Consider the following 14436-nt stretch of genomic DNA (forward strand, 5'->3'; position numbering starts at 1 on the left):
AGGGGTGGATTTTAATCACAGCAATGCTCAACAGTTACCTGGCATTTTCTAAATGTAAGGCTCCTTAAGACTATATATAAACTATAGTTTATGTAAATAAGCAAATAATGTATTCAGTCCTGAATGCATGAATGAGAAGTGTCTATAGGAATGCCTTTGAAAGGCTTGAATGCCCTGCTCTCTGAGTCTACAAGTACTTTGATAGGAACAAACTTGAAACTTTATTTTAGAAGATAAAAATATTGCTGGTCTTGCCAAAATTAAATATTTGATGATGTTACTGCTTTTCTGCTAAAGAACCTGATGGCGAAATTGGATTAATTCATTCCAAGGATATCATTCCAAGTAATGATAGCTCTAGGCTCTTTCTGAAGCCCCAAGTTGCCAAATCTGGTTAATTTGGGCCACTACATCTTACTTTTATTTTTATTTTGAGAGTATTTATTAAAGATGGGACCAGTGAAACAAGGAAGGGCTTAAGAGTAGAAGAACAGGAGAGAGCCTGGGTGGGGCTGCTTTGGCTCTCTGAAAGTCAGAGAAAAGGGGCCTTGAAGACAAATTCAGGGGGTTAACCTGTGACGAGCTGTACTATTCATTGCTCACTTAGTTGCAAGTCTCATGGGGACTCTTAGAATTTGGGAGATGCAAGCCAGTGGGGCAGGATGAGGGGAAAGGGAAAGGCCTGGGAACAGCATGCTACCTCTTCCTTTTTGGAGTAGAATCTATTTTCCTCATGTAAATTGGTGATTCTGAGGTTTAGAAAAAAGGATTTAATTTTCTGAATACATCTTTCTCCAATAACATGAACCTTATTTTTCCAAGTAAACCAGCATTTCAGTGTAATGCTGAGAAGTGCTTTTAAATTGTTTGAACAAAGCCATGGCTTGGAGAACAGTAGAAGGCTTATAAATTTGCCCTGTGTGAATATTTGCCCATAGATTGTTATTTTCTTATTGGGCATCTTTCAGATACAAACTACATGCCTTTTTATTTCAGTCGCTGCATTTAAAATCAATTTGCTCACATTATTTTTCCTTTATCATACCTCATTTACATGACTGGCCTTGTTCACATTTCTATGTAAAATACCTGCTGTAAGCAAAAAGTGTTACTGTATGAAAAGGGAGAAGGGATTAAGAGGTACAAACTGGTAGTTACAAAATAGAAGGATGTAAGGTAGAGCATAGGGAATATAGTCAAATTATATGGTTCCCTGGCCAGTGTGGCTTGGTTGGAGTATTGTCCCATAAACCAAAAGGTCATGGGTTTGATTCAGGTCAGGGTATATATCTAGGTTGCAGGTTCCATCTCCAGTTGGGGCACCTATAAGAGGCAGCCAACAGTTGTTTCTCATATCAATGTTTCCTTTTCTCCCTCCCAACCCCATCTCAAAAATCAATAAGCATGTCCTCAGGTGAGGATAAAAAATAATATTGTAATAACTACAATATACGGTTATGATGTTAGATGAGTACAAGACTTACAGGGGTGATCACATCATAAGTTATATACGAGGTCTGTCCAGAAGAAGCCCAGCCATTGTTAATATAATGAGAACAGTTTGCATGACATTGATGTATCCTGGTAGCCAAGGAGTGTGGACTGTGTAAACAATGACTTCACTGTACTAGTCAGTGGGGGCCATAGATGCCGTTGAGTGAGTATATGTACTGTCTGGCCATCCTATTCAAAATAACTGAGCAACTAGAGCAATGAATATGCATTAAATTTTGCATTAAGCTTGAACATTCCTCTGCAGAAACTTCAGGTGATTCGGAAGGTTTTCAGGGATGATGCAATGAGTGCAGTGCAAATAAAAGTGTGGCAGAAACACTTCAAAGATGGTCAAGAATCTCTTGAAAGTGATCCACATTCTGTAAGGCCTGCAACAAGCAGAACACCTGAGAATGTTGAACGTGTATGGGCTGCAGTCAACAAAGATCTGTGACTGACAGTGCAAGAACTAGAAGCTGATCTGAGGATCCCAAAAACTGTGTCCGAGATTTTGACACAGGATCTTGACATGAAATGAGTTGTGGCAAGAGTTGTTCTGCAGCTTCTGCTACCAGAGTAGAAGGAACATTGTGCTGCAGTTGCTAATGAGTGGATTCAAACTGCTACCATTGAACCAGGTTTCTCAAAAAGGTTATAACTAGACATGAATTGTGGGTCTACAGCTATGATCTAGAAATGAAGGCCCAGTCATCCCAATGGAAGTTGCCTGATTCTCCATGTTCGAAGAAGGCACAGCATAGTTGCAGCTTATAGCAATTCCAACAAAGGATTTCCAGAGTGTTTTGAACAGTGGAAGAGATGCTGGGAGAACTGTGTGAGGTCCCAAGGCGCCTACTTTGAAGGGGACTGAGGCATCATTGACTTATGCACAATGTTTCTTGTATCTTCAATAAATGTCTCTATTTTTTCATAGTACATGGCTATATACTTTCTGGACAGACCTTGTGCATGCCTAATCACTATGCTGCTGTACACCTGAAACTAATATAATTTTGTGTGTTAACTGTATGAAAAATTTAAAAAATTTTATAAATGTTAAAAATTTTTTCTTCCTAAAACCACAAACTGATATTGCAAATAGCTTAAATTCTTGAACAATTATCACAGGGATTGCTTGACAAAAATATTTAATATTTTAAAGTTTATTTTTAGGTGTTCAGAAATCTACAGATAAGTTTTACTTTTCTTTTGGAACCAAGAGGATACTGATGTTTTTGTATGTCAGATGCATTCTCAAATAGACAGCATAAGCAGGTTGGCTTGTGTTTGTAGTTTAATTAGCTGTTGAACTTACAGCCTGTGATATTAAAATGCACTGGCAGTCCCAGGTCAGATAAAGAAAGCTAGGACAGCAGCAGCACAATGGTGGCTTTTCTGTTGCCAGTATTCTACTTTTTGTACCACTTCTTAATGTTTCTGCTGAAATATCCATGGTGATATTAGAAGAGTAAAGCTCTAAGAATAAGTATTTTTGAATTTGCCATTTCCAGTTTTCTTACAGAAATTAGACTTAAGTAATGATGATAAACCTGCAACACATTAAGTATTTCTAGGCTCAAATATATGTCTAACTTTTAAAGTTTGAAAATATGATATCTTCACCTCTTTTTTTATTAAAGTATTTCTATACTGCCTTTAAAATATACAATATAAACTTTGATTTTTAGGTGATTCTTAAGGTGGTATAAATTGGGGTATTAAAATTTTGTCATTCCCTTTGCTAGGAATAGATTGATTACCATAATGAGATACTAGTAGTATTAGACTTGATTTAGTGTATTTACACTCATTATGAACTCTTTTTAATGTAATTTGGTTCAATCAATTAGCAACTAACAAATATAGATTGGAGTGACGTATGTCCAATAATATGCTAGATGAGGTGAGACAATAAGAATAAAGGCAACATTAAGCATGGGCTCCCCTGAAGTGGCAGTTGTAATTTATGTTGAGACAAGGCAGCCAAAAAATTACAGCATTGATTCTGCAATACAACTTCTACAGGCTAGAACAGTGCCTGACACACCATAGAGACTCAGTAAATATTTTTTGAGTGAATGAATTTATCCTAGGGATACACTGGCACACTTCTATTCATTCATTTGAAAAGGTTTCATTGGCTTCACCACTACCACATAACCATTTTTTTAAAACTTGAAAACTCAATTGACTTTATTAAGCAATTCATGAATCAGGCAGCATCCCATCTAGCAACTAAATGGGCACTCCCCCCTCATCACCATTCTTGATGATTTCAATGTCAAAGTAAATAATCCTGTTCTTCCTCTAGTCTTCCCAGCTCAGTAACCCAAGTCCCCAAACCAAAAATCTAGGAATCATTTATTTCTCTCTCTCCTTTACTTCCCACCCACAAGCCCTGTTGGCTCTAACTCCAAATACACCAAAAATCTGAATACATCTTCCTATGTCCACTCCTACTACAGTAGTACAAGCCACCATTATCTCTCAAAGAGATTCCAAGCTGGACTTCCTACTTGTATTCTTGTTCCCTTCCAAGTAATTTCTTGCATGACAGGACAATTTTTAAAAATCACTGCCTAGAACACCCTGATGTCTTTCTATTAAAATACTCCAGTAGCACTTAGAATAAAATTCAAACTTGCCTACTGACACAACTTTGAATGAAATTGCCTGCCTGTCTCTCCAGACTCAACACAGAACTCTCCCTAGTGCACCATTCTTCAGTCACACTGGAATTATCTCAGTTTCACATTTCTAACTTAGGACCATTGCACATGCCTCAGCCTAAAATGATCTTTCCCCAGTCAAGCTGGATCTCTTTCATCCTTCAGATTGCTTAAGTATCACCTGTTTGGGAATTCTGACCACCCACCTCTCTCCCTGGATACTTACTGTTGAACCCTCTTTAGAGCAATAATTTATCTTGTTTATTTGATTACTTATCCCCCAACCCCCTCCTTCTGTAACCCAGCAAACTGGGCCTCAGCCACGTGGTGCCTTGACACATGACCCAACAATTAGTGTTGAAGGAAACAGGTTTTTATTAACAGGATTCCAACCTTGGGGGTACTGAGAGCACTCCTGCTCAGAGCCCTCCTCTCCTGTGAGAACCAGCACATCCTTTGCTCCCCAAAAAGCTACAAGCCAAAACCATGCCTATAAGTTTCCCATATTTCTTATCTGTTCTTAAGCCAGCTGTGCAAATATGTCTTTATCCCCTCTGGAAGGTGCTCATGTGGGTTTCAGAGTCGCTATCCTCTCATAACAGCTCTCTCCTTCAGGATCTGGGGTGCGCTATTTTCAGCCTCCATGCAGTGGTTCAGGAAAACATGTGCTGTGTTACACTGGATCATGGTGGAGCCCAGGGAGGCACAGTTCCAAGAGAGTGGCTGCTCCATATGTCCTTCAGAGAAGCAGAAGTCTGCAATTCAACATTCCAAGTCACAGTTCAGCTCTAAGCATCTCCCACGAATCTGTGCTTGGTTAGGCAGGTCTCCCTAGCTCCATCAGCTCTGCCTCAGTCTTCCCTAGTCTGACTTTCTCCCCCTCCAGACCTTGTGGTACACTCCCGTGTCTCTCTCACTTACTCTGGACCTCTTTGCTTCATGGTAGACTCTCTCCTCTCCTACACCCTTTTAGCCCACACTCATTTAAATGCTCCACCTGGAACTTTCTCACATCCAGCCCCTCCTATGAAGTGCCATTTTTGCCAGTGCCCCCATATCTTTTACCTTCTTTCATCTGTCATCTTTAGGGCAAGAGTTTCCAGTGACACAGAAGCACCTGGGGTGGGCATCTGCCTCCCCTGGCTTTGTCACAAATTGCTAGAGGCTTTTAACTTTACATACACTTTTTTCCCTTCCCTTCAGGAAAGGCATGGCTATTAACTTGCCATTGTTATGCAAATATATCAAATGCCATATCATCCACTTCTCCCTTCTCCCAATCAAGGCTTGTGGGGGATATGCTCTGCTATTTTCAGGGGACTCCCACCCTGCACCCCATCACACTTCCACCACCCTGGCAGCATGCAAGCTCTGTAATTCCCATGGCTTTCTCCTGGTCTCTATGCTGTCTTTCCAATGCCTGGAACAGTAACTAGCATATAATAGACCACCACATATTTATTCAGTGTTGGGAATAATCATCATGAATGTGTTCTGTGAGGAGCTTCACATTCTTAGAGGAATGTGTAGAACTTCAAGTATGGCAAGGGAATGGGAGTAATAGTTATCTGTAACATAAAAGCAATGACATAAGATTTTGAAAAAACAGGGTTCACAGTAGGATAGAGTTATTTTCTACTGGGGCCATACTAAGTTTGAGCTGTCTATAAAACATTGATGGATATATGTCAAATAGGCAATTTGATATATGATTCTCAAACTCAGGGATGAAGTCAGAGCTGGAAAATTAAATTTGGTGACATCAACATCTAGATGACATTCAAAGAAGGGATCATAATGAGAAACCCCCAGGAAAGCCAGCAGAGAAAGGAGAGGACCAGACCAATCTCCCAGGCATATGAGCATTTGGAAGTGAGACAGAGGAGGAGGAGCCAGAAAAAGAGATTCAGAATGAGTGGTCAGTGGTATGGGAGGAAAAAGAGGAGCTATGGGTTTCTGGAGGCAAGAGAAGACAGTATTTCAAAAAGGCAGGAGTGATCACTTGTGCCAAATACAGCTGGAAAGTAAAGATGAATGGACAGAAAATTGATCATTGCTTGTGGGAAATTGGAGGGGATCAGTGATTTTTGATAAGAGCCATTTCAGCAGAGTATTCAAATTGGGGAGGGCTTGAGAATAGAATGGGAGGCAAGAATTTGGAGATAGCAAGTACAGTTGATTATTTTAAGGACTTTTGCAGAGAATGGGGCAAATTCAGAGGAGAGTGTAGGGTTAAGGGAAAGATTTTTTTTAACCTTCACTTACTCCTTTTCTGATGCTCTTCTTTTCTTTATGTTAATCTGAGTTGCTGACCAATATCATCCTCCTTTCTAAAAAACTTCTAACATTTCTTGCAAGGCTCATCACAGGGAAAACTGCTACCCCCAAACTGAAGAGACTGACAGACAAATACAGAGAATCACAGCTACTGGAGAAGACACCTCTGGGGGATGCGTTGCCTGGGCAGGAAAACTTGAAGTGTAATTGACAAATTGCTGGAAGCTAGGTATGGACAAGTCTGAGGGAGAAAAAAAAAACTTCCAGGGGAACCCAGTCATATGTGGGTCCCCACAGTTTTGTGCATTTACCTCCAGGAGCTTGATCAGATTCTCACAGTAAATATCTAAGAAAAATTCCCTTGTGCTTCTGTCAGGGGAAGGGGAAAAGGAATTATTATGAAATATACCAGAGCACTCTATTTTTCATTTTATTTTATTTTATTTTATTTGTATTTTTTCCATTACCATTTACCATCTTCCACCTCTGCCCACTCCACCCCTACCCCCACCGCAATCATCACACTGTTGTCCCTGTCCTTGAGTTCTTTTTTTTTCTCTTTTTTGCTCAGTCCTTCTACCCCTCCAACCCTAACAAGGCCTGCCCTCAAGAGAAACTTGTTAACCACAACTTAATTTACCTGGGGGAAGGAAAATACCCTAATCCTCTCTAGCTATCCTGTACCACCTAAGTGGGGAGGTAAAAAAAAAAAAAAAACAACCAAAAGAAAAAAAAAACCCCTGAGAAATACTGCTGAAGTTCACATTCCAGAGGCACAGGCTCCCCGAAAGACTGAGACCTACTTAATCACAGGACTTTAGCATGTGTTCTCTCCCTTTCACCTCACTACCACATTACTGAAGGCCTATGAATGGCAGTTCCTTTTTTTTTAATTTTTTTTATTTACTTTTTAAATACATTTGTCTCTGCCTCCCCCCCACCTCTTTCCCTTGCCCCCTCCCACCTTCCCTCCCTCAGCTCTTCCCCTTTGGTTTTGTCCATGAGTCCTTGTTATATGTTCCTTGACTTTCCCCTTCCCTTCCCTTTCCCTGCCCCCCCCTTCTCTCTTGTCTCTGTTGATTTCTTTTCCTTTCAGTGTTGCTGGTCATATTTTCCTTGCATCTTTGCATTGGGGGTTAGGTTCCACTTATAGGTGAGATCATATGGTATTTGTCTTTTGCCCCCTGGCTTATTTCGCTTAGCATGATGCTCTCCAGTTCCATCCATGCTGTGGCAAAGTTTAGTACTTCTTTTTTTCTTTCTGCTGCGTAGTACTCCATTGTGTATATGTACCATGACTTTTTGATCCAATCATCTACTAATGGGCATTTAGGTTGCTTCCAAGACTTGGCTATTGTAAATTGTGCTGCTATGAACATTGGGGTGCATAGGTTCTTTTGTATTGGCGTTTTGGTGTTCTCAGGGTATAGTCCCAGCAGTGGAATCGCTGGATCAAAAGGCAGTTCCATTTTCAGCTTTCTGAGGAAATTCCACACTGCTTTCCACAGTGGCTGCACCAGTCTGCATTCCCACCAACAGGGGACTAGGGTTCCCTTTTCTCCACAGCCTCGCCAGCACCTGTTGTTTGTGGATCTGTTTATGATGGCCATTCTGACCGGTGTGAGGTGGTACCTCATGGTGGTTTTGATCTGCATTTCTCTGATGGCTAGTGATGCTGAGCATCCTTTCAAATGCCTCTGGGCCCTCTGTATCTCCTCCTTAGAAAAGCATCTGCCCAGGTCCTTTGCCCATTTTTTGATTGGATCGTTTGTCTTCTTGGAGTAGAGTCGAGTGAGTTCTTTATATATCTTGGAGATCAAACCTCTATCTGATGTATCATTAGCAAATATATTTTCCCATACGGTTGGCTCCCTTTTCATTTTGCTGATGTTTTCTTTTCCCGTGCAGAAGCTTCTTATTTTGATGAGGTCCCACTTGTTTATTCTTTCCTTTATGTCCCTTGCTTTAGGAGACATATCAGTGAAAAAATTGCTGCGTGGGATATCTGAGAGTTTCCTGCCCATGTTCTCCTCGAGGACTTTGATGGTGTTGCGACTTATATTTAAGTCTTTTATCCATCTTGAGTTTATTTTTGTGTATGGTGTCAGCTGATGATCCAATTTCAATTTTTTGCATGTAGCGGTCCAGCTCTCCCAGCACCAGTTGTTGAAGAGGCTATTATTGCTCCATTTTATGCTTCTGCCCCCTTTGTCGAATATTAGATGTCCATAGAGACCTGTGCTTATTTCTGGGCTTTCTATTCTGTTCCATTGGTCTATGGGTCTGTTCTTGTGCCAGTACCAGATTGTTTTGAGTATGGTGGCTTTGTAGTAGAGTTTGATGTCCGGTATTGTGATCCCTCCTACTTTGTGTTCCATTCTCAAAATTGCGGCGGCTATTCGGGGTCGTTTATGGTTCCATATAAATTTTTGAAATGTCTGTTCTATTTCTGTGAAATACGTCATTGGTATCTTAATAGGGATTGCGTTGAATCTATAAATTGCTTTGGGTAGTATGGACATTTTGAGGATATTAATTCTTCCAAACCATGAGCACGGTATATGCTTCCATTTATTTGTGTCTTCCTTAATTTCTTTTTTCAATCTTGTATAGTTTTCTGCATACAGGTCTTTTGTGTCTTTGGTTAAATTTATCCGTAGGTACTTTATCTTTTTTCGTGCTATATCGAATGGAATATTTTTTCTGATTTCTTCTTCTTCTATTGCATTGCTGGTGTACAAAAACGCCTTTGAGTTCTGAATGTTGACTTTGTATCCTGCTGTTTTGCCAAATTCATTTATTAGGTTGAGTAGTTTTTGGGTAGAGCCTACAGGGTTCTCTATGTACACTATCATGTCATCTGCAAACAATGATAGTTTTACTTCCTCCTTTCCTATTTGGATGCCTTTTATCTCTTTCTCTTGTCTGACCGCTGTGGCTAGGACTTCCAATACGATGTTGAAAAGAAGCGGTGAAAGCGGACATCCTTGTCGTGTTCCCGATCTTAGTGGGAAAGCTTTCAGTTTTTGCCCGTTGAGTATGATATTAGCTGTAGGTTTTTCATATATGGCCTTAAAACGTTGAGGAATGCCCCATTTATTCCCATTTTGCTGAGTGTTTTGATCATAAATGGGTGCTGTACCTTGTCAAACGCTTTTTCTGCATCTATCGAGATGATCATGTGGTTTTTTTCTTTTCTTTTATTGATGTGGTGTATCACGTTTACTGATTTGCGTATATTGAACCATCCCTGCATCCCTGGGATGAATCCCACTTGATCGTGGTGGATAATCTGTTGAATGTATTGCTGGATGCGGTTTGCCAATATTTTGTTGAGGATTTTAGCATCTATGTTCATCAGCGAAATTGGCCTGTAGTTTTCTTTCTTTGTAGGGTCTTTATCTGGTTTTGGGATCAGGGTGATGCTGGCCTCATAGAAGGAGTCTGGGAGTCTTCCCTCCTCTTGGATTTTTGGAATAGTCTGAGAAGGACAGGGGTTAGCTCTTCCTTAAATGTTTTGTAAAATTCTCCTGGGAAACCGTCTGGCCCTGGGCTTTTGTGTGCTGGGAGCTTCTTGATTACTGCTGCAATTTCCCCAGCTGTTATCGGTCTGTTCAAGCTTTCTTTTTCTTGCTCCTTCAGTGTTGGAAGATTATACTTTTCTAAAAATTTGTCCATTTCATCAAGATTTTCAAATTTCTTGGCATATAATTGTTCATAATAGTTTCTGATGATCATTTGTATTTCTGTGGTATCAGTTGTTAATTCTCCTCTTTCATTTCTGGTATTATTAATTTGGGTCCTCTCCCTTTTTGTCTTGATGAGTCTGCTTAATGACTTGTCAATTTTATTTATCTTCTCAAAGAACCAGCTTCTGGATTGGTTGATCCTCTGAATTGTTCTTTTTGTCTCTATGTCATTCAGTTCTGCTCTAATCTTGACTATTTCCTTCCTTCTACTTGCTCTGGGATTTATTTGTTGTTGTTTTTACAGTTCTTGAAGTTGTAGTGTTAGGTCTTTTATTTGAAATGTTTCTATCTTTTTAAGGTAAGCCTGTATTGCTATGAACTTCCCTCTCAGGACTGCCTTTGCTGTGTCCCATAGGTTTTGGACAGTTGTCTGTTCATTTTCATTTGTTTCCAGAAATTTTTTGATTTCTTCTCTTATCTTATTATTGACCCATTCATTGTTTAATAGTGTACTGTTCAGTCTCCATGAGTTTGCAAGTTTTTGAAGTTTCTCTTTGAGGTTGATTTCGAGTTTCAAGGCCTTGTGGTCTGAGAAAAAGTTTGGTATTATTTCAATTTTCCTGAATTTGCTGAGGCTTGCTTTGTGTCCTATCATGTGGTCTATCTTTGAAAAACTGCCATGAGCATTTGAAAAGAATGTGTATTTTTCTTCTTTGGGATGTAAGGTTCTATATATGTCAGTGAAGTCTCTTTGATTCAGTGTGTCATTCAGCGCCACGATATGTTTATTAATGTTTTATTTGAAAGATCTGTCCATGTTTGACAGTGGGGTGTTGAAATCCCCTACTATCAGTGTGTTGCTGTCTATATCTTTTTTGAAGTCATTCAACAATTTCCTTATAAACTTGGGGGCTCCTATATTGGGAGCATATAAGTTTACAATGTTTATGTCTTCTTGATAGATTCTTCCTTTAAGTATGATAAAGTACCCCTCTGGGCCTCTCTTTATGGCCTTTGCTTTGAAATCTACTTTGTCTGATACAAGTATGGCAACGCCAGCCTTTTTCTCATGTCCATTTGCTTGGAATATTGTTTTCCATCCCTTTACTTTCAATCTGTGGAGGTCTTTTGCTCTGAGGTGGGTCTCTTGTAGGCAGCATATGTGTGGGTCATGTTTTCTTATCCATTCAGCTACCCTGTGTCTTTTGATTGGGGCATTTAGTCCATTCACATTGAGAGATATTACTGATAGAAACTTACTCATCTTTTCTCTTTGTACTTGTGTTCCTCTCTGTCTCAATCTTTTCCTTCATCTGCTTAAACCAGTCCCCTTAGGATATCTTGGAGTGCTGGTTTGGTAGAGATGTATTCTTTTAGCTTTCTTTTGTCTGGGAAACTCCGTATTTCTCCTTCTATTTTAATGGGGAGCCTAGCTGGGGAGAGCAGCCTTGGCTGTAGGCCCTTGCTTTTCATGGCTTGGAATATTTGTTGCTATTCCCTTCTGGCTTGTAGTGTTTCTGTTGAGAAGTCAGCTCCTAGGCTTATTGGGGCCCCCTTGTATGTTACTTTCTCCTTCTCCCTTGCTGCCTTGAGGATTCTCTCTTTGTCTTTGACATTTGCCATTTTAATGATGATGTGTCTTGGAGTGGACCTCCTTGGGTCCCTCTTGAGTGGGGTCCTCTGTGCCTACTGGATCCATGAGAGCCTTTCTCTCCTAAAATTAGGGAAATTTTCCATCATTACTTTTCCGAGGAGGTTCTCTATTCCTTGCTCCTCTTCTTCTCCTTCTGGTATCCCTATTATATGGATATTATTGCGTTTCAGGTTGTCCTGCATTTCCCTAAATGCTTCTTCATTATTTTTGAGTCATTTTTCCATTTCTTGTTCTTTCTGGGAGCTTTTTTCTACCTTGTCCTCCATCTCACTGATTCGATCCTCAGCTTCATCCAGCCTGCTTTGGATTCCTTCTACTGTGTTCTTCAATTCAGAAATGGTATTCTTCATATCCTCTTGTGTCTTCTTGATCCTTTCTATGTCCTTTTCCAGGCTGATATAGTTTGCTGTAAGATCCTGATAGTTTCTCTGCAGTTTCTCATAGTTCTCTTTGAGCTGGCTGAGCTCATTGAGCTTCCTTAGAACCATTGTTTTGAATTCCATATCTGATAATTCCCTTGCCTCTACTTAATTTAGCTCTGTCTGTGGGGAGTCCCCTTTTCCACTCCTTTGGGGGGAGCTTCTTTTTCTTCCCATTTTTGTGAGAGTCTGTTAAGTATTTTTGTCCTTTACTTTTCTTTCTGGGCTTGCCTCTGATGATGTCAGTTGTTGACCCTATAAGGCCTTGGGTTGTTTGAGTCTTTCAGGAGTTTGATGCCTGTGTCTGACTCCTGCTTGGAGCAGCTCTGTGACCCCTTCGGTCAGGGCTGAGCTATTTTTTGGGATCTCTCTGTGCTCTCACGCGGGCTCCTTGAGCGCAGGGTCTCCCACCTGCCTGGGCTCGCATGTCCTTTCCCCAGACCAGGGGGCTTATTCGCGACCTCCCATACTCTCTGGCCTCCCTGACACGCGAGCTTCGCGGCACTGGTCAGTTTAGGGTCTTCTATTGTGTGTTTTCCCCGCTTTTGGCTCTTTGGGTGCGTTGCTTGCCCTCGCCAAATGGGGACTATGGAAATGGAAGGAAATCAGCTCTAGGACTCTCCGGTTAATCCTGTTTCTGGTCTCTCCTCCAGGGACTCTGGGCAGCTCTACTTATTTTGTGGGCTGCTCCGCAATTGCGGCGGGTAGGTCAATTTACACCTGCCCTTGCCCCTCTGTGCACTCCCTCGCAGGCCGTATTGGTGCAATCTGTGGGAGGCCTTGCCAGCCCCGTGTAAGGTTTCGCTAGCCCGCGCGGGTCACACACACGCTCGCCAACCCTCGCAGGTCACTGGGCGCAAGTGTGCGCGCCTGCTCTGGGTGTTTTGGGGGTGTCTATGTTTGCTTTTCGCCTTTTGGCTCTTTGGGGGTGTGGCCTCTTCCCGCGCAATGGAGACTTCAGCAAGGAGATGGAGTCGGGACTCCCCGGTTCCTCCTCCCGTTCTTTCCCCAATGCCTCCGTTTTTAGTCTCCCCTCAGGGGCCTCTGGGCAGATCTGTGACCCCTTTGGCCAGGGATCCAACCCCTGTGCGGACTGCGTTTCAATCGCAGGCAGTCTGGTTCATGCGCGCCCTGCTTCTGCCTCTTTGGGGTCGCGCCTCTCCAGCCCACAATGGAGACTACGGAACGTGGAGGGAGTCGGGACTCCCCGGTTCCTCCTCCCGTTCTTTCCTCAATGCCTCCGTCTCCAGTCTCTCTTCACGGCTCTCCCAGCCAGTCTGCACTCAGCCCCGCAGCTCACATGTGTACAAACTGTGTGCGGAGCGCACAAAAGGCAGGTTGATTCCCTTATGCCTGAGCGAGATGGTAGCTGCAGAGTGGGAAGTGCGTTATCACCTAGGATCCACCGGCCGCTGTGTCAGTTCTCTTCACAAAGTTTTCCTCACCAGTCTTTTCCCAGGCACCAGCCCACCCTGCTGCCGCCTTTACCCAGCGATCAAGTAGGGTGGCTGCCGCTTTTTTTGCGTTTGCCCTTTAAATGTCTTTTTGCATCCCCAGCCACCTGTCTCTGGCAGAGAGCACCCCTAAGCTTTTTGGGGTTGCGTTTTTTCTGTATTTTCTCGGCTTTAGCTGCTGTAGTTTAGGGGTTCCTGTTTATGATTCAGACCCCGTTCTTCTCGGGGGGATGCTAACTGGCCGTTTCAATGTTCCTCTGGTGCCAGTGCCCGTGCGCACCCAGCCCACCCTCTCGAGCCTCCACCGCAGTTCTCACCCGTTGGGATGTGTGAGAGTAGAATCCACTGTCCACGGCACCGAGGCTCCTCTCCCACTATCGCTCCACTGCTTTCCAGGTGATTACTCCATTATTTAGTTGCAATTCCAGTTTGGTTTTGGGAGGAGGTCAGCGTGACTCCCTTTCACTCCTCCGCCATCTTTTTCCCCTCGACCACATTATAATGTTTTTATTTGTGTGTTTTTTATTCCAGGGGAGAGCACTAATGCGGTCCCCCTCTACCACAAATTATGCAGTAGAGTTTCCCATGTTTGGAGAAATTGCAGAGGTCTGCACATCTGGAGAGCAATAGGTAAGTCTCACCGGCAGTTCCTTCTATCCAGCAAGTCCTGTCCCCTGTTCCCTGTCCTCCTCCCCAGGAAAACTTTGCTTTGTTTAATTGCCACAGTCTGTACATATTCGATAAAAAGAGAATATTACTGTATGTCTTTATAGATTGACA

The sequence above is a fragment of the Pteronotus mesoamericanus genome, unplaced genomic scaffold (assembly GCF_021234165.1).
Source record: "Pteronotus mesoamericanus isolate MK-2021 breed Mesoamerican mustached bat unplaced genomic scaffold, CSHL_Meso_final contig_55, whole genome shotgun sequence".
In the NCBI taxonomy this organism is placed as follows: Eukaryota; Metazoa; Chordata; class Mammalia; order Chiroptera; family Mormoopidae; genus Pteronotus; species Pteronotus mesoamericanus.